The 27,882-nt window shown below is 43.5% G+C and overlaps 1 protein-coding gene across 1 annotated transcript in view; it reads left to right on the plus strand.

The window, feature by feature from the left end:
• The first annotated feature begins 6,242 nt into the window (after positions 1–6,242).
• The window catches only part of LOC106560277 (capping protein inhibiting regulator of actin dynamics), a 53,282-nt gene continuing 31,642 nt past the window's right edge, over positions 6,243–27,882 (plus strand). The window contains exon 1 of the mRNA XM_014123010.3: positions 6,243–6,387. The gene's annotated coding sequence lies outside the window, so the exon portion shown is untranslated. The remainder of the gene's footprint in view (positions 6,388–27,882) is intronic.

Below are 27,882 nucleotides of genomic sequence, written 5' to 3' on the forward strand. Positions count from 1 at the left end.
TCAGAGGGGATTGTGGGAGTTGGAGTTGTGGACTAAATATCGTCCCAATGGGGGAGACTCGATGGTGTTTCTTTGATTCCTCGCTTCCTCTCTCACGTTAACATTTTCGTAATTTAGCATGCGCTCTGATCCAGAGTGACTTACTGGCTCAATTACGGGTAAGTTCCCTGCTCGAGGGCACATCGACTGTTTATTTTCTCTCAACTAATAGGATATTCGAATCAGCGACAGTGTTTCCCCTATATTCATCTGAATTCTCTGTTTCACGGAAACATGGCTCACTCGGGATACGTTATCAGAGTCGGTACAGCCACCTGGTTTAGTCACGCATTGCGCCGACAGAAACAAACATCTCTCTGGTAAGAAGAAGAAGGGGGAGTATGCCTTATGATTAACAAGTCGTAGTGTGATCATAACAACATACAGGAACTCAAGTCCTTTTGTTCACCTGACCTAGAATTCCTTACAATCAAATGCCGACCGCATTATCTACCAAGAGAATTCTCTTCGATTATAATCACAGCCATGTATATCCCCCCCAAGCAGACACCTCGACGGCCCTGAAAGAACTTCATTGGACTCTATGTAAACTGGAAAGCACATATCCTGAGGCTGCATTTATTGTAGCTGGGGATTTTAACAAGGCAAATCTGAAAACAAGGCTCCCTAAATTTTATCAGCATATCAAATGCGTGACCCGGGCTGGCAAAACCCTGGATCATTGTTACTCTAACTTCCGCAACGCATACAAAGCCCTCCCTCGCCCTCCTTTCGGCAAATCTGACCACGACTCTATTTTGTTGCTCCCAGCCTATAGACAGAAACTAAAATAGGAAACGCCCGTGCTCAGGTCTGTTCAACACTGGTCCGACCAATCTGATTCCACGCTTCAAGATTGCTTTGATCACGTGGACTGGGATATGTTCCGGATAGCCTCAGACAACAACATTGATGTATACGCTGATTCAGTGAGCGAGTTTGTTAGCAAGTGCATCGGTGATGTTGTACCCACAGCGACTATTAAAACCTTCCACAACCAGAAACCGTGGATTGATGGCAGCATTCACGCAAAACTGAAAGTGCGAAACACTGCTTTTAATCAGGGCAAGGTGACCGGAAACATGACCAAATACAAACAGTGTAGCTATTCCCTCCGCAAGGCAATCAAACAAGCTAAGCGTCATTATAGAGACAAAGTAGAGTCGCAATTCAACGGCTCAGACACGAGAGGTATGTGGCAGGGTCTACAGTCAATCACGGACTACAAAAAGAAAACCAGCCCCGTCGCAGACACCAATGTCTTGCTCTCAGACAAACTAAACAACTTCATTGCTCGCTTTGAGGACAATACAGTGCCACTGACATGGCCGCCACCAAAACCTGCGGGCCGCCTCCAGTGGTGAGGGTAGGAAACAACATCTCCTCCCCGCTGATCCTCAACACTGGGGCCCCACAAGGATGCGTTCTCAGCCCTCTCCTGTACTCCCGGTTCTCCCATGACTGCGTGGCCATGCACGCCTCCAACTCAATCATCAAGTTTGCAGACGACACTACAGTAGTAGGCTTGATTACCAACAACGACGAGACCGCCTACAGGGAGGAGGTGAGGGCTCTTGGAGTGTGGTGTCAGGAAAATAACCTCACACTCAACGTCAACAAAACAAAGGAGATGATCGTGGACTTCAGGAAACAGCAGAGGGAGCAGCCCCCTATCCACATCGACGGTACAGTAGTGGAGAAGGTGGAAAGTTTTAAGTTCCTCGGCGTACACATCACAGACAAACTGAAATTGTCCACCCACACAGACAGCGTGGTGAAGAAGGCGCAGCAGCGCCTCTTCAACCTCAGGAAGCTGAAGAAATTTGGCTTGTCAAAAAAAACACTCACAAACTTTTACAGATGCACAATCGAGAGCATCCTGTCGGGCTGTATCACCGCCTGGTACGGCAACTGCTCCGCCCACAACCGTAAGGCTCTCCAGAGGGTAGTGAGGTCTGCACAACGCATCACCGGGGGCAAACTACCTGCCCTCCAGGACACCTACATCACCCGATGTCACAGGAAGGCCAAAAAGATCATCAAGGACAACAACCACCCGAGCCACTGCCTGTTCACCCCGCTATCATCCAGAAGGCGAGGTCAGTACAGGTGCATCAAAGCTGGAACCAAGAGACTGAAAAACAGCTTCTTTCTCAAGGCCATCAGATTGTTAAACAGCCATCACTAACACTAAGTGGCTGCTGCCAACATACTGACTCAAATCTCTAGCCACTTTAATAATAAAAAAGGTGATGTAATACATGTATCACTAGTCACTTTAAGCAATGCCACTTTATAATGTTTACATACCCTACATTACTCATCTCATATGTATATACTGTACTCTATACCATCTACTGCATCTTGCCTATAACGTTCGGCCATCGCTCATCCATATATTTATATGTACATATTCTTATTCATTCCTTTACACTTGTGTGTATAAGGTAGCTGTTGTGAAATTGTTAGATTACTTGTTAGATATTACTGCACGGTCGGAACTAGAAGCACAGGCATTTCGCTACACTCACATTAACATCTGCTAACCATGTTTATGTGACAAATAACATTTCATTTGATTTGAATTGTTGCCACCTCTTAATCTTTTTCTCCATTTTTTTATATATATTTCGGCAGTGATGCTCTTTCAAATAGTTGTTGGCTTAATGGCTGGAAGTATATGGGAACAGCTAGCATGTCATTGCACGGACACTGGAAGCAATGCCCCCCCTTACCCTTGCCACCGCTGCTGAAAAAGATACTAGGGGAACCACTGAGTGACCTTTCGTGTACTGGCTCAACTCTCTCAACCACTAGAATGGTCCACACACACCAACACAGTCATGAAGAGGGCTTGACAATGCATCTTTCCCCTCAGGAGGCTGAAAAGATTTAGCATGGGCCCTCAGATCCTAAAAAGGTATACAGCTGCACCATTGAGAGAATCTTGGCTGGTTGCATCACCGCTTGGTATGGCAACTGCTTGGCATCTGACCGCAAAGCACTACAGAGGGTAGTGCGTATGGCCTAGTACATCACTGGAGCCAAGCTCCCTGCCATCCAGGACCTCTATACCAGGCGGTGTCAGAGGAGGGACCTAAAAATTGTCAAAGACACCAGCCACCCAAGTCATAGACTGTTCTCTCTGCTACCCCCAAGCCATAAGACTGCTAAATAGTTAGTCCGGGTAGCTATTGGTTAACTATTTAACTATCTGCATTGACCCCTTTCTTCACGAACTCTTTTGACTCATCACATACGCTGCTGTTACTGCTTATCTATCCTGTTGCCTAGTCACTTTATCCCTACCTATACAGTATGTACATATCTACCTCGATCAAATCAAATTGTATTTATATAGCCCTTCTTACATCAGCTGATATCTCAAAGTGCTGTACAGAAACCCAGCCTAAAACCCCAAACAGCAAGCAATGCAGGTGTAGAAGCACGGTGGCTAGGAAAAACTCCCTAGAAAGGCCAAAACCTTGGAAGAAACCTAGAGAGGAACCAGGCTATGAGGGGTGGCCAGTCCTCTTCTGGCTGTTCCAGGTGGAGATTATAACAGAACATGGCCAAGATGTTCAAATGTTCATAAATGACCAGCATGGTCAAATAATAATAATCACAGTAGTTGTCGAGGGTGCAACAAATCAGCACCTTGAGTAAATGTCAGTTGGCTTTTCATAGCCGATCGTTGAGAGTATCTCTACCGCTCCTGCTGTCTCTAGAGAGTTGAAAACAGCAGGTCTGGGACAGGTAGCACGTCCGGTGAACAGGTCAGGGTTCCATAGCCGCAGGCAGAACAGTTGAAACTGGAGCAGCAGCATGGCCAGGTGGACTGGGGACAGCAAGGAGTCATCATGCCAGGTAGTCCTGAGGCATGGTCCTAGGGCTCAGGTCCTCCGAGAGAGAGAGAGAGAGAGAAAGAAAGAAAGAAAGAAAGAAAGAAAGAAAGAAAGAGAGAATTAGAGAGAGCATACTTAAATTCACACAGGACACCGGATAAGACAAGAGAAATACTCCAGATATAACAGACTGACCCTAGCCCCCCGACACAAACTACTGCAGCATAAATACTGGAGGCTGAGACGGGGGGGGGTCAGGAGACACTGTGACCCCATCCGATGATACCCCCGGACAGGGCCAAACAGGCAGGATATAACCCCACCCACTTTGCCAAAGCACAGCCCCCACACCACTAGAGGGATATCTTCAACCACCAACTTACCATCCTGAGACAAGGCCGACTATAGCCCACAAAGATCTCCGCCACGGCACAACCCAAGGGGGGGGCGCCAACCCAGACAGGAAGACCACATCAGTGACTCAACCCACTCAAGTGATGCACCCCTCCTAGGGACGCCATGGAAGAACACCAGTAAGCCAGTGACTCAGCCCCTGTAATAGGGTTAGAGGCAGAGAATCCCAGTGGAGAGAGGGGAACCGGCCAGGCAGAGACAGCAAGGGCGGTTCGTTGCTCCAGAGCATTTCCGTTCACCTTCACACCCCTGGGCCAGACTACACTCAATCATAGGACCTACTGAAGAGATGAGTCTTCAATTACCTCGTACCCCTGCAAATCGACTCCGTACTGGTACTCCATGTACATAGCCAAGTTATTGTTACTCATTTTGTATTTATTCCTCATGTTATTTTTTTTTATTATTTATCTTTTTTTCCTCTCCATTGTTGGGAAGGGCCAAAAGTAAACATTTCACTGTTAGTCTACTCCTGTTTACAAAGCATGTGACGAAAACAATTTGATTTTATTTAGATTTGTTTATTAGTCACATGCACAGCGTACGCAGATGTAATCGCAGGGTACAAAAAAAGAAGTGAATGAGAAAATAATAATAATATACACATTTACAACTGTAGCAATGATAAATGTCCATTGGGGGGTGGGGGCAGGGTAAGTGTCTGTTGGGAAGGGGTGTAGAATGCCCATAGGGGGAGCAGCCCGGGGGAGAAGTGTGAAGTCAATGAGGCAATAATGCAAATTATAATAATATACACATTTACAACTGTAACAATGTCCATTGAGGGGGGGTGGGCAGGGTAAATGTTTGTTGGGGGGGTGGGAAGCCCCGGGGGCAGGAGGGAGACAGGGGGAGCAGATAGCTGCCTAGTGGCTATTCAGCAGCTTGATGGCCTGGGGATAGAAGCTATTGGCCAGTCTGAAAGTTTTTGCCATGATACTTCTGTACTGTCCAGGTCTGAGTGATGGAAGCAGGGAGACAGGCCGTGGCTACCTGCCACAGAGGGAGGGCCCTCTGACCTTCTCATCCAATGGGTTTTGAGAAGAAGGCGAGGAGAGAGGACATGAGGAATCAAGGAAAATTATTGATATTCTCCCTGAGTCTGGGAGCTGACAGGGGAAGTGAAGGACTTGTGTATATATAAATTATTGATCCTATACCGACTCCTACTGGAAGACCAGGCTACCTACAGTTGCAAGCAGCTGTTTTCAGTTTCTGACTGCATTAGTTTATGAATGCCTTTCCAGCAGCATTTTTGCACATTGATCTAATAAAAGGTTGCCTACATTTTTTCATGACTTTAAGCCTAGGACTATTAGGGTGGTGTTAAATCACTGAAATGGTCCCAAACTATGGAGGCCTATATGCTTTAGGAATTATTAAAGCACCCACTCCCATTGCAAGTAAAAATGGTAATTCATCTGGTTCCTTTTGCCAGGGTTGGCTCAAGATGCACAGTACAAAGAAGTCAGTCATGCCAGTCTTGATCAGAGAACAATAACGATGTGAATACGTTATGCCTCATAAGTTAATTGAGAAAGCGCACATTCTTCACGTATAATTTTTTTCCTAATATGTTGAGATCCATTGCACAGCGGCTGACGGAATTGAAATTTTGATTAGTGCAAAACTAATTATACAAGACAGAAATATGATAGCCACTTCACCGTGACAGACTGAGAAGATTGTCAATGACAAACAAGCGCCTCCACTCCGAATAAAATACTAGGCTTATCCATACATTAGGCCTATACAAGATCAATAGCCAATAGCCTATACAAGATCAATATTTGTGTGAATATATGCTATTTTCGACCAACAGATAAGCGGCATCGCAGCCGAGATCGGTTGTGAACGTTGGGTGATTTTTGTGCCAAGCACAGCCTCCGCCAGCCACACCCTCCCGCCTCATGTGCTTGCAGGACTCGGTTTCTGTACGGTTGTCTGTGCGCTTTTCCGTGCGTGCGTGTCGGTGCGAGCACCCGCAGCATCAGTAACACAAAGAGGGTCGAAGAGCTGTGGATGGGAGATACAAGGCGCCGTGGGCAACTTCAAGACCGATTTGCGGGCAAACAAGATCACTTATAAGGTGGTGGGAGCTTGTCCTTTACTCTTGCATATTTTCTTAGTCATAAATGGTGTTTTATTTTCAATAAGCTGCTGACCTTGTCACAGCCTTTCATTTTCATTGACCTGCTGACGATTGCTCCATCGTTCAGATATGTGTGTGCATTGGAAAAGGACAGTGTCGTTTCATTTGAGTATACATGCGTGAATATATTTGGCATAGCTCGAATTGTGGAGATAATTGGCTATTTGGCATTTTCATTATATTATTTTATATTATTGCAATTGGAACACGTTCACCCTACAGCTTTCGTTTATGTTGGCTACTGTCTCAATTTACAGAAGGCATATTTGTGATAAAATATGAAATAAACGATAGATGCTTTGTTCTCCATATGCTTAAGTCAGCCTTTTTATATCAATGTACAACCAGGATTGCAGCTCCTACGTTATATTATAAACCCTTATTATATTTTATCCCTGCATCTCTTTGTAGGCTACCTGTGCTGTGCCATATCCTATTGTGTCATGGACCAGAGAGATGGCATTATGCTTTTCACGCAATATTGTTTCGACCCGTATCCCCAGATATCAGATGGAATGTCTAAAAACAGAAATCATTGTCTCAAACGTTGGAACACGGAAGGCGCGTAAAAGCGGATTTGTTGAGTTTCAGCCAATGGTTTTGGCCTAGTTTTCTTCAATGCAGCACGTACCGTTATACATAGCAATTTTACTTTGATCTTAATATAGAGAACATGAATCATTGAATTTAGCCAGAAATTGACATTCAGAGCTGTTATCTGCAGTAAACACACTGTATCTCGGTTGGGTGATGCCGAGTTGTGTCCATATCAGTTATGGTTGGCTTCTTTTGAGTATCTCATTAGTTTACACATTGCAGAGTAAGCAATATGATGATCCAGTAAGGCCCCATACCTTTATGTGTGATGTAGCCTGTGGAAAGACATAATTTTAAATGGCCAGCCATGTTTATGTCTCCAAGCCAGGGAGGGGAGCATTGTTGACATTTGGCCTCTGAAAGAGTTTCATATCTCATAGTACATGTAGTGGGGGAAAAAAGTATTTGATCCCCTGCTGATTTTGTATGTTTGCCCACTGACAAAGAAAGGATCAGTCTATAATTTTAATGGTAGGTTTATTTGAACAGTGAGAGACAGAATAACAACAAAAATATCCAGAAAAACACATGTCAAAAATGTTATAAATTGATTTGCATTTTAATGAGGGAGATAAGTATTTGACCCCCTCTCAGTCAGAAAGATTTCTGGCTCCCAGGTGTCTTTTATACAGGTAACGAGCTGAGATTAGGAGCACACTCTTAAAGGGAGTGCTCCTAACCGCTGCTTGTTACCTGTAAAAAAAGACACCTGTCCACAGAAGCAATCAATCAGATTCCAAACTCTCCACATGGCCAAGACAAAGAGCTCTCCAAGGATGTCAGGGACAAGATTGTAGACCTACACAAGGCTGGATTGGGCTACAAGACCATCGCCAAGCAGCTTGGTGAGAAGGTGACAACATTTGGTGAGATTATTCGCAAATGGAAGAAACACAAAAGAACTGTCAATATCCCTCAGCCTGGGGCTCCATGCAAGATCTCACATTGTGGGGTTGCAATGATCATGAGAATGGTGAGGAATCAGCCCAGAACTACACGGGAGGATCTTGTCAATGATCTCAAGGCAGCTGGGACCATTGTCACCAAGAAAACTATTGGTAACACAATACGCCGTGAAGGACTGAAATCCTGCAGCGCCCGCAAGGTCCCCCTGCTCAAGAATACATATACATGCCCGTCTGAAGTTTGCCAATGAACATCTGAATGATTCAGAGGACAACTGGTGAAAGTGTTGTGGTCAGATGAGACCAAAATGGAGCTCTTTGGCATCAACTCAACTCGCCGTGTTTGGAGGAGGAGGAATGCTGCCTATGACCCCAAGAACACCATCTCCACCGTCAAACATGGAGGTGGAAACATTATGCTTTAGGGGTGTTTTTCTGCTAAGGGGACAGGACAACTTCACCGCTTCATTTGACGGGGCCATGTACTGTCAAATTTTTGGTGAGAACCTCCTTCCCTCAGCCAGGGCATTGAAAATGGGTCGTGGATGGGTATTCCAGCATGACAATAACCCAAAACACACGGCCAAGGCAACAAATTAGTAGCTCAAGAAGAAGCACATTAAGGTCCTGGAGTGGCCTAGCCATTCTCCATAGAAAATCTGTGGAGGGAGCTGAAGGTTCGAGTTGCCAAACGTCAGCCTCGAAACCTTAATGACTTGGAGAAGATCTGCAAAGAGGAGTGGGACAAAATCCCTCCTGAGATGTGTGCAAATGTAACAGTGTAGGTTCCGTCCCTCTCTTCGCCCCAACCTGGGCTCGAACCAGGGACCCTTGCACACATCAACAACTGACACCCCACAAAGCATCGTTACCCATCGCGCCACAAAAGCCACGACCCTTGCAACGCAAGGGGAAACCCTACTTCACCTCTGTGATTGCCAACAAGGGTTTTGTCGCCAAGTACTAAGTCATGTTTTGCAGAGAGGTCAAATACTTATTTCCCTCATTAAAATGGAAATCATTTTATAACATTTTTGACATGCGTTTTTCTAGATTTTTTTGTTGTTATTCTGTCTCTCACTGTTCATATAAACCTATCATTAAAATTATAGACTGATCATTTCTTTGTAAGTGGGCAAACGTACAAAATCAGCAGGGGATCAAATACTTTTTTCCCCCACTGTATACTACCGTTCTAAAGTTTGGGGTCACTTAGAAATGACCTTGTTTTTGAAAGAAAAGCACATTTCTTGTCCATTAAAATAACATAACATTTATCAGAAATGCAGTGTAGACATTGTTAATGTTAATGTTGTAAATTACTATTGTAGCTGGAAACGGCTGTTTTTTATGGAATGTCTACATACAGTTGAAGTCGGAATTTTACATACACTTAGGTTGGAGTCTTAAAACTAGTTTTTAAACCACTCCACAAAGTTCTTGTTAACAAACTATAGTTTTGGCAAGTCGGTTAGGACATCTATTTTGTGCATGACACAAGTAATTTTTCCAACAATTGTTTACAGACAGATTATTTCACTTATAACTCACTGTATCACAATTCCAGTGGGTCAGAAGTTTACATACACTAAGTTGACTGTGCCTTTAAACAGCTTGGAAAATTCCAGAAAATGATGTCATGGCTTTAGGAGCTTCTGATAGGCCAACTGACATAATTTGAGTCAATTGGAGGTGTACCTGTGGATGTATTTCAAGGCCTACCTCCAAACTCAGTGCCTCTTTGCTTGATATCATGGGAAAATCAAAAGAAATCAGCCAAGACCGCAGAAAAAAATTGTAGACCTCCACAAGTCTGGTTCATCCTTGGGAGCAATTTCCAAACGCCTGAAGGAACCACGTTCATCTGTACAAACAATAGTACGCAAGTATAAACACCATGGGACCACGCAGCCGTCATACCGCTCAGGAAGGAGACGCGTTCTGTCTCCTATAGATGAACGTACTTTGGTGCGAAAAGTGAAAATCAATCCCAGAACAACAGAAAAGGACCTTGTGAAGATGCTGGAGGAAACAGGTACAAAAGTATCTATATCCACAGTAAAACGAGTCCTATATCAACATAACCTGAAATGCCACTCAGCAAGGAAGAAGCCACGGCTCCAAAACCGCTATAAAAAAGCCAGACTATGGTTTGAAACTGCACATGGGGACAAAGATCGTACTTTTTGGAGAAATGTCCTCTGGTCTGATAAAACAAAAATATAACTTTTTGGCCATAATGACCATTGTTATGTTTGGAGGAAAAATATGGATGCTTGCAAGCCGAAGAACACCATCCCAACCGTGAAGCACGGGGGTGGCAGCATCATGTTGTGGGGGTGCTTTGGTGCAGGAGGGACTGGTGTACTTCACAAAATAGATGGCATCATGAGGCAGGAAAATTATGTGGATATATTGAAGCAACATCTCAAGACATTTGTCAGGAAGTTAAAGCTTGGTCGCAAATGGGTCTTCCAAATGGATAATGATCCCAAGCATACTTCGAAAGTTGTGCCAAAATGGCTTAAGGACAACAAAGTCAAGGTATTGGAGTGGCCATCACAAAGCCCTGACCTCAATCCTATAGAAAGTTTGTGGGCAGAACTGAAAAAGTGTTTGCGAGCAAGGAAGCCTACAAACCTGACCCAGTTACACCAGCTCTGTCAGGAGGAATGGGCCAAAATTCACCAAACTTATTGTGGGAACGTTGTGGAAGGCTACCCAAAACGTTTGACCCAAGTTAAAGAATTTAATGGCAATGCTACCAAATACTAATTGAGTGTATGTAAACTTCTGACCCACTGGGAATGTGATGAAAGAAATAAAAGCTGAAATAAATCATTCTCTCTACTATTATTCTGACATTTCACATTCTTAAAATAAAGTGGTGATCCTAACTGACCTAAGACAGGGACTTTTTACTACGATTAAATGCCAGGAATTGTGAAAAACTGAGTTTAAATGTATTTGGCTAAGGTGTATGTAAACTTCTGACTTCAACTTTAGGTGTACAGAGGTCCATTATCAGCAACCATCACTCCTATGTTCCAATGGCACGTTGTGTTAGCTAATCCAAGTTTTACATTTTAAAAGGCTAATTGATCATTAGAAAACCCTTTTGCAATCATGTTAGCACAGCTGAAAACCGTTGTGCTGATTGAAGAAGCAATAAACCTGGCCATCTTTATACTAGTTGAGTATGTGGAGCATCAGCACTTATGGGTTCGATTACAGGCTCAAAATGGCCAGAAACAAATACTTTTCTTCTGAAAGTTGTCAGTCTATTCTTGCTCTGAGAAATGAAGGCTATTACATGCAAGAACCTGCCAAGAAACTGAAGATCTCGTTCATCCATGTGTACTACTCCCTTCACAAAACAGCGCAAACTGGCTCTAATCAGAATAGAAAGAGGAGTGGGAGGCCTTGGTGCACAACTGAGCAAGAGGACAAGTACATTAGAGTGTCTAGTTTGAGAAACAGACACCTCACAAGTCCTCAACTGGCAGCTTCATTAAATAGTACCCGCAAAACACCGGTCTCAACGTCAACAGTGAAGAGGCGACTCCGGGATGCTGGCCTTCTATGCAGAGTTCCTCTGTCCAGTGGCTGTGTTCTTTTGCCCATCTTAATCTTTTCTTTTTATTTGCCAGTCTGAGATATGTATTTTTCTTTGCAACTCTGCCTAGAAGGCCAACATCCCGGAGTCGCCTCTTCACTGTTGACGTTGAGACTGGTGTTTTGCGGGTACATTTTAAATCAAATTTTACTGCTTGCGTCAGTTACTTGATGTGGAATAGAGTTCCATGTAGTCATGGCTCTATGTAGTACTGTGTGCCTCCCATAGTCTGTTCTGGACTTGGGGACTGTGAAGAGACCTCTTGTGGCATGTCTTGTGGGGTATGCATGGGTGTCTGAGCTGTGTGCCAGTAGTTTAGACAGACAGCTCGGTGCATTCAACATGTCAATACCTCTCATAAATACAAGTAGTGATGAAGTCAATCTCTCCTCCACTTTGAGCCAGGAGAGATTGACATGCATATTATTAATATTAGCTCTTTGTGTACATCCAAGGGCCAGCCGTGCTGCCCTGTTCTGAGCCAGTTGCAATTTTCCTAAGTCCTTTTTTGTGGCACCTGACCACACGACTGAACAGTAGTTAAGGTGCGACAAAACTAGGGCCTGTAGGACCTGCCTTGTTGATAGTGTTGTTAAGAAGGCAGAGCATTGCTTTATTATAGACAGACTTCTCCCCTTCTTAGCTACTACTGCATCAATATGTTTTGACCATGACAGTTTACAATCTAGGGTTACTCCAAGCAGTTTAGTCATCTCAACTTGCTCAGTTTCCACATTATTTATTACAAGATTTAGTTGAAGTTTAGGGTTTAGTGAGTGTTTTGTTCCAAATACAATGCTTTTAGTTTTAGAAATATTTAGGGATAACTTATTCCATGCCACCCACTCTGAAACTAACTGCAGCTCTTTGTTGTGTGTTGCAGTCATTTCAGTCGCTGTCGTAGCTGACGTGTATAATGTTGAGTCATCCCCATTAGAGGTCGACCGACTATGATTTTTCGACACCAATACCGATTATTGGAGGACCCAAAAACCCGATACCGATTAATCGGCCGATTATTATGATGATTTTTTTTTATATATATGTATATATACATATAAATGTATATATCCCCACTGTATATATATATATACAGTGGGGAGAACAAGTATTTGATACACTGCCGATTTTGCAGGTTTTCCTACTTACAAAGCATGAAGAGGTCTGTAATTTTTATCATAGGTACACTTCAACTGTGAGAGACAGAATCTAAAACAAAAATCAAGAAAATCACATTGTATGATTTTTAAATAATTAATTTGCATTTTATTGCATGACATAAGTATTTGATCACCTACCAACCAGTAAGAATTCCGGCTCTCACAGACCTGTTAGTTTTTCTTTAAGAAGCCCTCCTGTTCTCCACTCATTACCTGTATTAACTGCACCTGTTTGAACTCGTTACCTGCATAAAAGACACCTGTCCACACACTCAATCAAACAGACTCCAACCTCTCCACAATGGCCAAGACCAGAGAGCTGTGTAAGGACATCAGGGATAAAATTGTAGACCTGCACAAGGCTGGGATGGGCTACAGGACAATAGGCAAGCAGCTTGGTGAGAAGGCAACAACTGTTGGTGCAATTATTAGAAAATGAAAGAAGTTCAAGATGACGGTCAATCACCCTCGGTCTGGGGCTCCATGCAAGATCTCACCTCGTGGGGCATCAATGATCATGAGGAAGGTGAGGGATCAGCCCAGAACTACACGGCAGGACCTGGTCAATGACCTGAAGAGAGCTGGGACCACAGTCTCAAAGAAAACCATTAGTAACACACTACGCCGTCATGGATTAAAATCCTGCAGCGCACGCAAGGTCCCCCTGCTCAAGCCAGCGGATGTCCAGGCCCATCTGAAGTTTGCCAATGACCATCTGGATGATCCAGAGGAGGAATGGGAGAAGGTCATGTGGTCTGATGAGACAAAAATAGAGCTTTTTGGTCTAAATTCCACTCGCCGTGTTTGGAGGAAGAAGAAGGATGAGTACAACCCCAAGAACACCATCCCAACCGTGAAGCATGGAGGTGAAAACATCATTCTTTGGGGATGCTTTTCTGCAAAGGGGACAGGACGACTGCACCGTATTGAGAGGAGGATGGATGGGGCCATGTATCGCGAGATCTTGGCCAACAACCTCCTTCCCTCAGTAAGAGCGTTGAAGATGGGTTGTGGCTGGGTCTTCCAGCATGACAACGACCCGAAACACACAGCCAGGGCAACTAAGGAGTGGCTCCGTAAGAAGCATCAAGGTCCTGGAGTGGCCTAGCCAGTCTCCAGACCTGAACCCAATAGAAAATCTTTGGAGGGAGCTGAAAGTCCGTATTGCCCAGCGACAGCCCCGAAACCTGAAGAAGGTCTGTATGGAGAAGTGGGCCAAAATCCCTGCTGCAGTGTGTGCAAACCTGGTCATGAACTACAGGAAACGTATGATCTCTGTAATTGCAAACAAAGGTTTCTGTACCAAATATTAAGTTCTGCTTTTCTGATGTATCAAATAATTATGTCATGCTAATTAATAGAGTTTAACTTACCTGTGATGAATGCTGAAAACAAAAACTGTAATTTCTATATGCAGGAAATCCTATTTTAATAATGGGCATGGTAAGAATTGACTACCAAAGTGCGAGTCATAATTCCCATGACACCTTCTAGCAAAATCTGAAAAGCGGTTCCTTCATTTATTCCATAGGATATTTTTAGATTAACTTAAAATAAGGTCTGTGTTTGGTTTAGGCTTACACCACCATGCCAATTTTATAACTGTGTAGATATCCATAGGATATAACTCTGATCAATATAAGCGAAGATACATTTTTTTGTAGAGTGGATTTATGAAAATATGTTGACAAACGTTACCTAGTGAGATTTACACGGGTATCAAAACGTTGAGGCGGTTTAAGCACAAAACACAGACCTTATTTGAAGTAGATCAAGACATTCTCTATGGAAGACATGAACGGTAAAATAACGAAGGAACCCCTTTCAAGTTCAGCCGCAAGTTATTACAGGAATTATGACGCGTCGACTATTTCTCTCTAAACCATATACCTTTGACTATTACGAGCCTGCTGCTGCCTACCACCGCTCAGTCAGACTGCTCTATCAAATATCAAATCATAGACTTAACTATAATATAATAAACCTTAGGTCATTAATATGGTCAAATCCGGAAACTATCATCTCGAAAACATTATTATTTCAGTGACATACGGAACCGTTCCGTATTTTATCTAACGGGTGGCATCCATAAATCTAAATATTCCTGTTACATCGCACAACCTACAATGTTATTTCATAGTTCCGTAAAATTCTGGCAAATTAGTTCGCAACGAGCCAGATTCTGTATACCCTGATTCTGCGTGCAACGAACGCAAGAGAACTGACAGAATTTCACCTGGTTAATATTGCCTGCTAACCTGGATTTCTTTTAGCTAAATATGCAGGTTTAAAAATATATACTTCTGTGTATTGATTTTAAGAAAGGCATTGATGTTTGTGGTTAGGTACAGTCGTGCAACGATTGTGCTTTTTTTCGCAAATGCGCTTTTGTTAAATCATCCCCGTTTGACGAAGTCTGCTGTCTTTGTTAGGAAGAAATAGTCTTCACAGTTTGCAACAAGTCAGGCGGCCCAAACTGCTGCATATACCCTGACTCTGTTTGCTAGAGAAGTGACACATGTTCCCTAGTTAAAATAAATTCATGTTAGCAGGCAATATTAACTAAATATGCAGGTTTAAAAATACACTGCTCAAAAAAATAAAGGGAACACTTAAACAACACAATGTAACTCCAAGTCAATCACACTTCTGTGAAATCAAACTGTCCACTTAGGAAGCAACACTGATTGACAATAAATTTCACATGCTGTTGTGCAAATGGAAAAGACAACAGGTGGAAATTATAGACAATAAGCAAGACACCCCCAATAAAGGAGTGGTTCTGCAGGTGGTGACCACAGACCACTTCTCAGTTCCTATGCTTCCTGGCTGAAGTTTTGGTCACTTTTGAATGCTGGTGGTGCTTTCACTCTAGTGGTAGCATGAGACGTAGTCTACAACCCACACAAGTGGCTCAGGTAGTGCAGCTCATCCAGGATGGCACATCAATGCAAGCTGTGGCAAGAAGGTTTGCTGTGTCTGTCAGCGTAGTGTCCAGAGCATGGAGGCGCTACCAGGAGACAGGCCAGTACATCAGGAGACGTGGAGGAGGCCGTAGGAGGGCAACAACCCAGCAGCAGGACCGCTACCTCCGCCTTTGTGCAAGGAGGAGCAGGAGGAGCACTGCCAGAGCCCTGCAAAATGACCTCCAGCAGGCCACAAATGTGCATGTGTCTGCTCAAACGGTCAGAAACAGACTCCATGAGGGTGGTATGAGGGCCCGACGTCCACAGGTGGGGGTTGTGCTTACAGCCCAACACCATGCAGGACGTTTGGCATTTGCCAGAGAACACCAAGATTGGCAAATTCACCACTGGCGCCCTGTGCTCTTCACAGATGAAAGCAGGTTCACACTGAGCACGTGACAGACGTGACAGAGTCTGGAGACGCCGTGGAGAACGTTCTGCTGCCTGCAACATCCTCCAGCATGACCGGTTTGGCGGTGGGTCAGTCATGGTGTGGGGTGGCATTTCTTTGGGGGGCCGCACAGCCCTCCATGTGCTCGCCAGAGGTAGCCTGACTGCCATTAGGTACCGAGATGAGATCCTCAGACCCCTTGTGAGACCATATGCTGGTGCGGTTGGCCCTGGGTTCCTCCTAATGCAAGACAATGCTAGACCTCATGTGGCTGGAGTGTGTCAGCAGTTCCTGCAAGAGGAAGGCATTGATGCTATGGACTGGCCCGCCCGTTCCCCAGACCTGAATCCAATTGAGCACATCTGGGACATCATGTCTCGCTCCATCCACCAACGCCACGTTGCACCACAGACTGTCCAGGAGTTGGCGGATGCTTTAGTCCAGGTCTGGGAGGAGATCCCTCAGGAGACCATCCGCCACCTCATCAGGAGCATGCCCAGGCGTTGTAGGGAGGTCATACAGGCACGTGGAGGCCACACACACTACTGAGCCTCATTTTGACTTGTTTTAAGGACATTACATCAAAGTTGGATCAGCCTGTAGTGTGGTTTTCCACTTTAATTTTGAGTGTAACTCCAAATCCAGACCTCCATGTGTTGATAAATTGGATTTCCATTTATTATTTTTGTGTGATTTTGTTGTCAGCACATTCAACTATGTAAAGAAAAAAGTATTTAATAAGATGATTTCTTTCATTCAGATCTAGGATGTGTTATTTTAGTGTTCCATTTATTTTTTTAAGCAGTATATATATACTTGTGTATTGATTTTAAGAAAGACAGTCCTTTTTCGCGAATGCGCACCACATCGATTATATGCAAAGCAGGACAGGCTAGATAAACTAGTAATATCATCAACCATGTGTAGTTAACTAGTGTTTATGATTGATTGATTGTTTTTTATAAGATAAGTTTAATGCTAGCTAGCAACTTACCTTGGCAACATAAAGCAGGTGGTTAGAGCGTTGGGCTAGTAACGTAAGGTTGCATCCCCAAGCTGACAAGGTAAAAATCTGTCGTTCTGCCCCTGAACAAGGCAGTTAACCCACCGTTCCTAGGCCGTCATTGAAAATAAGAATGTGTTCTTTAACTGACTTGCCTAGTTAAATAAAGGTTTTAAAAAAAAAATATATATATATATATATATATATATATATATATATATATATAATTCGGCAAATCGGTGGCCAAAAATACCGATTACCGATTGTTATGAAAACTTGAAATCGGCCCCTAATCCCCATAGATAGACACTCTGGCTTTACTCAAAGTCAGTGGCATGTCGTTAGTAAAAATTGAAAAAAGCAAGGTGCCTAAACAGCTACCCATGGGAATTCCTGATTCTAACTGGATTATATTTGATAAGCTTCCATTAAAGAACACCCTCTGTGTTCTGTTGGACAAGTAACTCTTTATCCACATTGTAGCAGAGGGTGTAAAGCAATAACACATATGTTTTTCCAGCAGCAGACTATGATCAATAATGTGAAAAACTGCACTGAAGTCTAACAAGACAGCCCCCACAATAATTTTATCATCAATTTCTCTCAGCCAATCATCAGTCATTTGTGTAAGTGCTGTGCTTGTTGAGTGTTCTTTCCTATAAGCATGCTGAAAATCTGTTGTCAATTTGTTTACTGTAAAATAGCATTGTATCTGGTCAAACACAATTTTTTTCCAGAAGTTTACTAAGGGTTGGTAACAGGCTGATTGGTCGGCTATTTGAGCCAGTAAAGGGGGCTTTACTATTCTTGGGTAGCGGAATGACTTTAGCTTCCCTCCAGGCCTGAGGGCACACGCTCTCTAGTAGACTTAAATTGAAGATGTGGCAAATAGGAGTGGCAATATCATCTGCTATTATCCTCAGTCATTTTCCATCTAGATTGTCATTGTTGATATACAACAATAATTTTTCCACCTCTTCCACACTGACTTTACGGAATTCAAAAGTACAATTCTTGTCTTTCATAATTTGGTCCGATATACTTGGATGTGTAGTGTCAGCGTTTGTTGCTGGCATGTCATCCCTAAGTTTGCTTATCTTGCCAATGAAAAAGTCATTAAAGTAGTTTGCAATATCAGTGGGCTTTGTGATGAATGAGCCATCTGATTCAATAAATGAAGGAGCCGAGTTGGCCCCAAAGCTTTTTACTATCATTCTTTGTATAATTTATCTTTGTTTCATAGTGTAGTTTGTTTTTATTTTTATTTAGTTTAGTCACATGATTTCTTAATTTTCAGTACGTTTGCCAATCAGTTGAGCTGCCAGACTTATTTGCCATTCCTTTTTCCTCATCTCTCTCAACCATACAATTTTTCAATTCCTCATCAATCCATGGGGATTTAATAGTTTTTACAGTCATTTTCTTAAATGAGTGCGTGCTTATTAGTAACTGGAATAAATTGTTTCATAAATGCGTCAAGTGCAGTGTCTGGTTGCTCCTCATTACACACCAAAGACCAGCAAATATTCTTTACATCATCAACATATGAATCACTACAAAACTTCTTGTATGAACTCTTATACACTATATTAGGCCCAGTCTTTGGAACTTTGGTTTTCCTAGATTTGGCTATTATATTGTGATCACTACATCCTATGGATTTGGATATTGCTTTAAAGCAAATATCTAGGAAAACCAAAGTTCCAGTAACTACCTTGCGAAGGTGTAAGGTCCTCAACCTTTGACCAAAGTGCTTGTTGTTTCTCAGATTGTATTGTCAAGTCGTCTCTTGCTAGACAGAAACATACTTTGTCAAAGACATACAGTATTGCTATGTTATTTGTTTATATGTTTGGGTCTGTAACCCTTGTCATCTATGGTGAGGCAGGCTACATGTAGCAAATAGTGTTATTGATATACTGTAAAAAAAAAAATACAAATGGAAATGAGCTCGGTATATTTTAAATAGCATATTGAGGGTATGTCAGAAAACGATATCTCTGTGGCACACGGTGTAATTACATCACTTGATTCCTTCCCAGGTCTGTCCTAATTGTTATCTGGCCCTCTGTGCTGTATGTTTTGGGCTCCCGAGTGGTGCAGCGGTCTAAGGCACTGCATCTCAATGCAAGAGGCGTCACTACAGTCTCTGGTTCAAATCCAGGCTGTATCACATCTGGCCGTGATTGGGAGTCCCATAGGGCGGTGAACAATTGGCCCAGCGTCACTGGGGTAGGCTGTCATTGTAAATAAGAATTTGTTCATAACTGACTTGCCTAGTTAAATAAAAGTATAATATTACGTTTTGATCGATTTGGTTCAACCTAAAATAGCAGTCATAGAAAGCATCCTTTAGGGAATTCTCTGAATAAATGGAATCCTGTTTTCCCAGCATTGCCTACAAACTACTCTATAGCGTTTATTTTTTATGTATTCAGTTCTGGCTCCCTCTTCCATAAGTGGATCTGAGCCCTTCCTATGATAGATTGTTTTATAATTTTTTTCACTCAAGTTTGATCCATGAGCCTCTTGCAATGGCATCTGATCCAATCACACTATTCAAACACGACAAAATTCCTGTAGTACCACAGACTTAAATCCATCAGGACATTCCTGAATTGGACCAGCTTATCATAATGCATCATCTGACAGGCCAATCATACTGGAGGAATTCCAATAATTACACATTTGCGTTCAAATTAAAACCCACACTTATGATCCCTGAATGAATTAATGCCTTACGATATAAGAAAAAAAGGCTGCTACTGTATGACTGAGAATCATCGCTGCAGGCTGTTGATCTTGGCCTGTAAACCTCCCAGCTCATGTAATGTTGAATGATTTAGACTTATTCTCCTCTCATTACCCTTCTGTGTTTTGTGGGAGTTTCTATGAATTAAGCCAATCAGAGAGCAGTGAGTCTATGATGTGTTATGCTGCTGTAATGTCAGCCAGCCTCCAGGCTGGTAAAGCCCCATCATTACTACTGTACTGTATATCCCTATGAGGCAGTAGTGTGATACTACTGACAATTCCCTCTGAGGGGCTTTATAGGAGACTCATACAGGCCTATTAGGCTGTAACACGACACCGTTCCAACCCCATTATGATGCTGGAGGAGACCGTTACAACTGTGAAATGATTATGGATTACTTGTAGTCTGCTAGCTAAATAAGATTATTTGTTATCTGTTGAGGTTACTGTAAATTCTCTCAGATTACAATAAAACATATTACTCGATGGAACTCATATAGCTTTACCCTATAATGACATTTGGCGTTAAGTCCAATAAAGCCTCGACAGTCTATGATCATCCTGTGACATCTCTTTAGATCTAATGAGTTCTAACCCGCTCAGAATGTTATAATCCTATGAAATATCATGTTACTGTTAGAACCCTTTGACAACATCATGATTCCACCAGCATATTCTCAGTGAAGGAGTCCACAAAGGCTCTGAATTCCTCAAGACTGCAAGGCAGGTCTCTTGACATTAGAGAAGTTCTATGAGAGACTGCAATAACATTATGAGACCCACTGTAGCATACCAACTATAATGGGCACAGATACAGTTACACACGCATTTACAGTTAACTCACAATGATTGGCTGTGTGTGCGCATCAGCCAGTTGAAATTCTGAATGCCACTTTGTTCTCCCCCTGCACTGGCTGATCTGGCTAAGAAGCAAAGTATCACATTGTGCCTCCTCAGCAACAGACACAGCAGAACACCCGGCGTCTAGCCTATCACAGGCCAAAAGACCACCCCTCCCTCTCTTCAGAGACACTTTCTCCTGCCCACTCACACATTTACAGTGCCTTCAGAAAGTATTCATACCCCTTGACTTATTCCACATTTTGTTGTGTTACAACCTGAATTCAAAATTTTCTCTCTCACATGTCTACACACAATACCCCATAATGACAAAGTGAAAACATGTTTTTAGAAATGTTAGCCAACTTATTGAAAATGAAACATCTAATTTACATAAGTATTCAAACCCCTGAGTCAATACTTTGTAGATGCAGCTTTGGACGCGATTACAGCTTTGAGTCATCTAGGGTATGACTGTATCAGATTTGCACATCTGGATTTGGGGATATTCTCCCATTCTTCTTTGCAGATAGTCTCAAGCAGCTGTTAAGTTAGATGGGGAGCTGCAGTGAGCAGCAATCTTCAAGTCTTTCCACAGATTTTCAATGAGATTCAAGTCTGGGCTTTGACTGTGCCACTCAAGGACTTTCACATTCTTGTTCTAAAGTCATTCCAGCATTGCTTTGGCTGTATGCTCTGGGGTCATTTTACTGTGGAAACGTAAATCTTCACCCCAGTCTAAGGTTTTTTGCACTCCGAAGCAGGTTTTCATCAAGGATTTGCCTTTATTTGGCTCCATTGATTGTTCCCTTGACTCTGTCTCCCAGTCCCGGCTGCTGAAAAGCATAGCCATAGCATGATGCTGCCACCACCATGCTTCACGGTAGGGATGGTGTTACTGTGACACAGCAGGAGGGTGGAACAGCCACACATACACACCACTCACATAGAGATATCTTTGCACACAGATGCGACAGCAGCAAGGAAAGACTGCATTCTTATACACATAAACTGACATTATTGCTCTTTAAACATCAAGATCAAATCTAACATTGATGTATGCACAGTACACAATGATAAAAGCACTGTTAGTTTGCTCTTGACTCTAATCAACAAATAGCAGGATCGTATAATGCTCTCAACACAAAAACATTAAATCATATTTGAACAAAACTGCATTTTACATTTCTTCCTGGTAAATGGATAATGTAATACTGTATTCTCAAAGTTCATAGGATGAAAATAATTTACCAGGTAAATTGACAGAGAACACATTCTCATTTACAGCAATGACCTGGGGAATAGTTACAGGGGATGAATGAGCCAATTAGAAGCTGGGGATGATTAGGTGGCCATGATGGTATGACAGCCAGATGGGGAATATAGCCAGGACACCAGGGTTAACACTCCTACTCTTACGATAAGTGCCATGGGATCTTTAGTGACCACAGAGAATCAGAACTCCCGTTTAATGTCCCACTCGAAAGACAGCACCCGACACAGGGCAACATCCCCAATCACTGCCCTGGGGCATTGGGATATTTTTTAGACCAGAGCAAAGAGTGCCTACTACTGGTCCTCCAACACCACATTCCGCATCATCTGGTGTCCCATTCAGGGACCAACCGGCCTTAACTTCAGAAGCAAGCCAGCAGTAGAATGCAGGGTGGTATGCTGCAGTAGGTAACATGAAAAACGGTTTGCACATGAAGTGTCAGCCTCACATCACTGTGTCATTGTGAGATGTCAGTGAGAGAAAAAAAGCCTATTTGTTTGTTTTCGTTGTCATTGTATGGCACACGATGGATGCCTATTACCTCACTAGTGGTCAGTAGGGTAACTATAACCCTGCTGGTCATGTGACTGCTGCGTTGTGTGTCTCACGCTCTGTCCCACCATCCAACCATCTCTCTTCTGCTCCTCTTCACATCTAGACTTCAACTTCATGTTATTTTTTCATCCCTTCTATCTTTCTTTCTCTAGCCTATCCTTTTATTTTTTTCACTCCAACTGTTATATTAAAGCTGATGTTGTCGCTCTCAGTTTTATAGATCATACATACTTGCATATGGTAAGACTTGCAGTATGGTGACAGACAGCATCATTTGGCCATCATATTTCTGTGTATGTACACTACCGTTCAAAAGTTTGGGGTCACTTAGAAATGTCCTTGTTTTTGAAAGAAAAGCACGTTTTTTGTCCATTAAAATAACATCAAATTGATCAGAAATACAGTGTAGACATTGTTAATGTTGTAAATGACTATTGTAGCTGGAAACGGCTGGTTTTTAATGGAATATCTACACAGGCGTACAGACGCCCATTATCAGCAACCATCACTCCTGTGTTCCAATGGCACGTTGTGTTAGCTAATCCAAGTTTATCATTTTAAAAGGCTAATTGATCATTAGAAAACCCTTTTACAATTATGTTAGCACATCTGAAAACTGTAGTTCTGATTAAAGAAGCAATAAAACTCGTCTTCTTTAGACTAGTTGAGTATCTGGAGCATCAGCATTTGTGGGTTCGATTAGAAGCTCAAAATGGCGAGAAACAAATAACTTTTTTCTGAAACTCGTCTGGACAAGCCTCTTGATCTCTTTGGTGTCTCCTTGGTTACTGATTTGCCAAGAAGCTTTTGCCATGGGAACCGGAGGTTGCTAAACTTCACATATTTTTCATCAATGTATGGAGAGAAGAGAGGGCAACAAAGAGAGGGGTAAATGTTACACTAACAACCCTGTTGTAATGTTTTGTGAAGCATTGCAGACATTATTGGCACTTTAGTCAATAACAACTGATATTCTGTAACCAAGAAGAGGCCCTTACCTGAATCTATGGATTCTATGTCCCTCTTGTCCCCCTCTCCCACCATGCTACAGTACATGTAGTACTACTGACTAGAACTTCTTCCTCATCCATACCTTCAATTACTTTAGTTGCCTTGATCTCATACCTTATCTCCATCCTATATCCCTAACTCTCAATAGAGCGCCTTAAGCAACCCTAATAACTTTAATAACAACCCCAAAGCTGCTGTTTACCTTTCTGTTTGTATTTCCCTTTGTTTCTCCCAAAGCCCCAGAGAGAGGAGGCAACAGAAGCAGCGCCGCTGGTCTGGTCTGGGTAAAAGAGACAGACATTGTGCAGAAGGGCAGATCGATGTTCCCTAAGATTTTACTGCAGTGGTGCGCAGCCCTGTCGAGTTGTGCCGTTGAAATAGGTAAAGGGTTACACTGCTGCATCGCATCCATGCGCTTCGACAACAAGCTGTTTACGCTGACAAGCTATACGGCACTTTAGCTGACCCATTGCTCTATCATGGCACTGAGTTATGCCATTGAGCTATGGCAGTTAGCTGTTAGCTGTCCCACTATGCTTATGGTTATAACCAGTGCTATGAAGCCATGGTGCAGGGCTGTGTCACAGAGGAGGGATGTGGAGCTGTTGGGTGGCTACACAGTAGCAGCACTGCAATACAGCAGTGTGATGCTATGCCACTGACACTCTGTGTTGCAGCTGTACCCTTGTCAAAGGCATCTCTCTCTCTCTGCTTCTGCAGAGCACATAGCCGCTCCTCGTGCTTCTCTCATCCTATCTGCAGCTCTGCTCTCAAGTCAGTCTACTGCATGCGCACGCACACACACGCATACACAGACACACAGACACACATGCATGCACACACTCACATACACACACATAGACAAACACACGCAGACAAACGCACGCACAGACACAGACACACACAGTCTCATTGCCACGCAGACACCTGCTTAACATACACTCTCATGTGGTCAGTTCAGCTAAAGCTATTGTACTCACACACCGCATATACGTCCATCTCCACACACATACTGTACACAAACATACTGTACACACATACTGTACACACACATACAGTGAGGGGAAAAAAGTATTTGATCCCCTGCTGATTTTGTACGTCTGCCCACTGACAAAGAAATGATCAGTCTATAATTTTAATGGTAGGTTTATTTGAACAGTGAGAGACAGAATAACAACAAAAGAATCCTGACAAACGCATGTCAAAAATGTTATAAATTGATTTGCATTTTAATGAGGGAAATAAGTATTTGACCCCCTCTCAATCAGAAAGATTTCTGGCTCCCAGGTGTCTTTTATACAGGTAACGAGCTGAGATTAGGAGCACACTCTTAAAGGGAGTGCTCCTAACCGCTGCTTGTTACCTGTAAAAAAAGACACCTGTCCACAGAAGCAATCAATCAATCAGATTCCAAACTCTCCAACATGGCCAAGACAAAGAGCTCTCCAAGGATGTCAGGGACAAGATTGTAGACCTACACAAGGCTGGATTGGGCTACAAGACCATCGCCAAGCAGCTTGGTGAGAAGGTGACAACATTTGGTGAGATTATTCGCAAATGGAAGAAACACAAAAGAACTGTCAATATCCCTCGGCCTGGGGCTCCATGCAAGATCTCACCTTGTGGAGTTGCAATGATCATGAGAACGGTGAGGAATCAGCCCAGAACTACACGGAAGGATCTTGTCAATGATCTCAAGGCAGCTGGGACCAGAGTCACCAAGAAAACAATTGGTAACACACTACGCCGTGAAGGACTGAAATCCTGCAGCACCCGCAAGGTCCCACTGCTCAAGAAAGCACATATACATGCCCGTCTGAAGTTTGCCAATGAACATCTGAATGATTCAGAGGACAACTGGGTGAAAGTGTTGTGGTCAGATGAGACCAAAATGGAGCTCTTTGGCATCAACTCAACTCGCCGTGTTTGGAGGAGGAATGCTGCCTATGACCCCAAGAACACCATCCCCATCGTCAAACATGGAGGTGGAAACATGCTTTGGGGGTGTTTCTCTGCTAAGGGGACAGGACAACTTCACTGCATCAAAGGGACGATGGACGGGGCCATGTACCGTCAAATCTTGGATGAGAACCTCCTTCCCTCAGCCAGGGCATTGAAAATGGGCCGTGGATGGGTATTCCAGCGTGACAATGACCCAAAACACACGGCCAAGGCAACAAAGGAGTGGCTCAAGAAGAAGCACATTAAGGTCCTGGAGTGGCCTAGCCAGTCTCCAGACCTTAATCCCGTAGAAAATCTGTGGAGGGAGCTGAAGGTTCGAGTTGCCAAACGTCAGCCTCGAAACCTTAATGACTTGGAGAAGATCTGCAAAGAGGAGTGGGACAAAATCCCTCCTGAGATGTGTGCAAACTTGGTGGCCAACGACAAGAAACATCTGACCTCTGTGATTGCCAACAAGGGTTTTGCCACCAAGTACTAAGTCATGTTTTGCAGAGGGGTCAAATACTTATTTCCCTCATTAAAAGGCAAATGAATTTCTAACATTTTTGACATGCGTTTTCTGGATTTCTTTGTTGTTATTCTGTCTCTCACTGTTCAAATAAACCTACCATTAAAATTATAGACTGATCATTTCTTTATCAGTGGGCAAACGTACAAAATCAGCAGGGGATCAAATACTTTTTTCCCCTCACTGTACACACACATACTGAACACACATACACGCTTTCACACCATTCACATACATATACAGTACATTAACACACTTCCTTACAATCAATAACACAATCTCTCTCACACACATCAATACACACAGTATACTCCAACACATTCCCTCTCTTACATCTCCACATACATCTCCTTGTTCTGTGCTAACTAGTCAGTCAGGACAAAGAGCCATTCTGGGTGAGGCATTTCTGAGAGGCTCTGTCACCCTCAGGAAGTAGAAACATTGAGCAGAGGGAGTACAGCACGCTGCTGATCCCTCTGGGGATGGGATCATTTTCTCTGTCTATCGCTCTCTCTCCTTCTCTATGTCTCTTTACCTCTCTATATCCCTCTCTGTCTCTCCCTCTACCCCCTCTCTTTCTGTCTTCCCCTCTATCCCTCTCTCTCTCTTCCCCCTACCCCCTCTCTTTCTGTCTTCCCCTCTACCCCTCTCTCTCTCTTCCCCCCTACCCCCCTCTCTGCCTTTCCCTCTACCCCCTCTCTCTCTGTCTTTCCCTCTACCCCCTCTCTCTCTGTCTTTCCCTCTACCCCCCTCTCTCTGTCTTTCCCTCTACCCCCCTCTCTCTGTCTTTCCCTCTACCCCCCTCTCTCTCTCTGTCTTTCTCTCTACCCCCCCTCTCTCTCTCTGTCTTTCCCTCTACCCCCCCTCTCTCTGTCTTTCCCTCTACCCCCCCTCTCTCTCTCTGTCTTTCCCTCTACCCCCCCCTCTCTCTCTGTCTTTCCCTCTACCCCCCTCTCTCTGTCTTTCCCTCTACCCCCCCCCTCTCTCTCTCTGTCTTTCCCTCTACCCCCCCCCCCCCTCTCTCTCTCTGTCTTTCCCTCTACCCCCCCCCTCTCTCTGTGTCTTTCCCTCTACCCCCCTCTCTCTCTCTGTCTTTCCCTCTACCCCCCCCCCTCTCTCTGTCTTTCCCTCTACCCCCCCCCACCCTGTCTTTCCCTCTACCCCCCCACCCTCTGTCTTTCCCTCTACCCCCCCCCCCCCCCCCCCCCCCCCACCCTCTGTCTTTCCCTCTACCCCCCCACCCTCTATCTCTGTCTTCCCCCCTCTCTTTCTCAATACTGTCTCACACATGCCAGGCTTCCGGCCTGAGTGATTGGGATTTACACACCATGTGTTTCCACTGTACATGTGAAAGCCGGTGGCTCAACAAAGTGCAGAGACTGATGAGAGGTGTTGCAGCCAACAAAGTGCAGAGACTGATGAGAGGTGTTGCAGCCAGAGAGCTGTATGTGTGATTGAGGTGTTGAGACAATTGTTTGGTGAGATAAAAACAGCATCTTTCAATTGAATCTAATTTTTGCAACATTATGTTTCTTAAATTGTCTCTGTTAGAAGTGGTGAACCATGTGGTTTTGTTTAGAAGTTGCACTGCAGTCATGTGTGACGGGTGTTATTCACGTTGTGATTAGGTGGAGGATCTCTAATCGAATGCAGGTCTGGAGGAACAAAGCACTTCCCTGCTGGGCTAACACGTTATCCACAGCTTCAGTGAGAGAAGGAGATAGTTGAGAGAGGGAAGTAGAGGGAAGGAGAGAGAGTACTGTGTGTATCCTGTGATTTGCTCAGTTAGGATTATCTTGATTTGAAAGATGTGTAAGTCTCATTAACACTTTAATTTAATTGCAACCCTTTTTTGAGCTATGTAAGGTGTTTGTTTGGCTATCTAAGC

This window comes from Salmo salar, chromosome 10 (genome assembly GCF_965601325.2).
Source record: "Salmo salar chromosome 10, fSalSal1, whole genome shotgun sequence".
In the NCBI taxonomy this organism is placed as follows: Eukaryota; Metazoa; Chordata; class Actinopteri; order Salmoniformes; family Salmonidae; genus Salmo; species Salmo salar.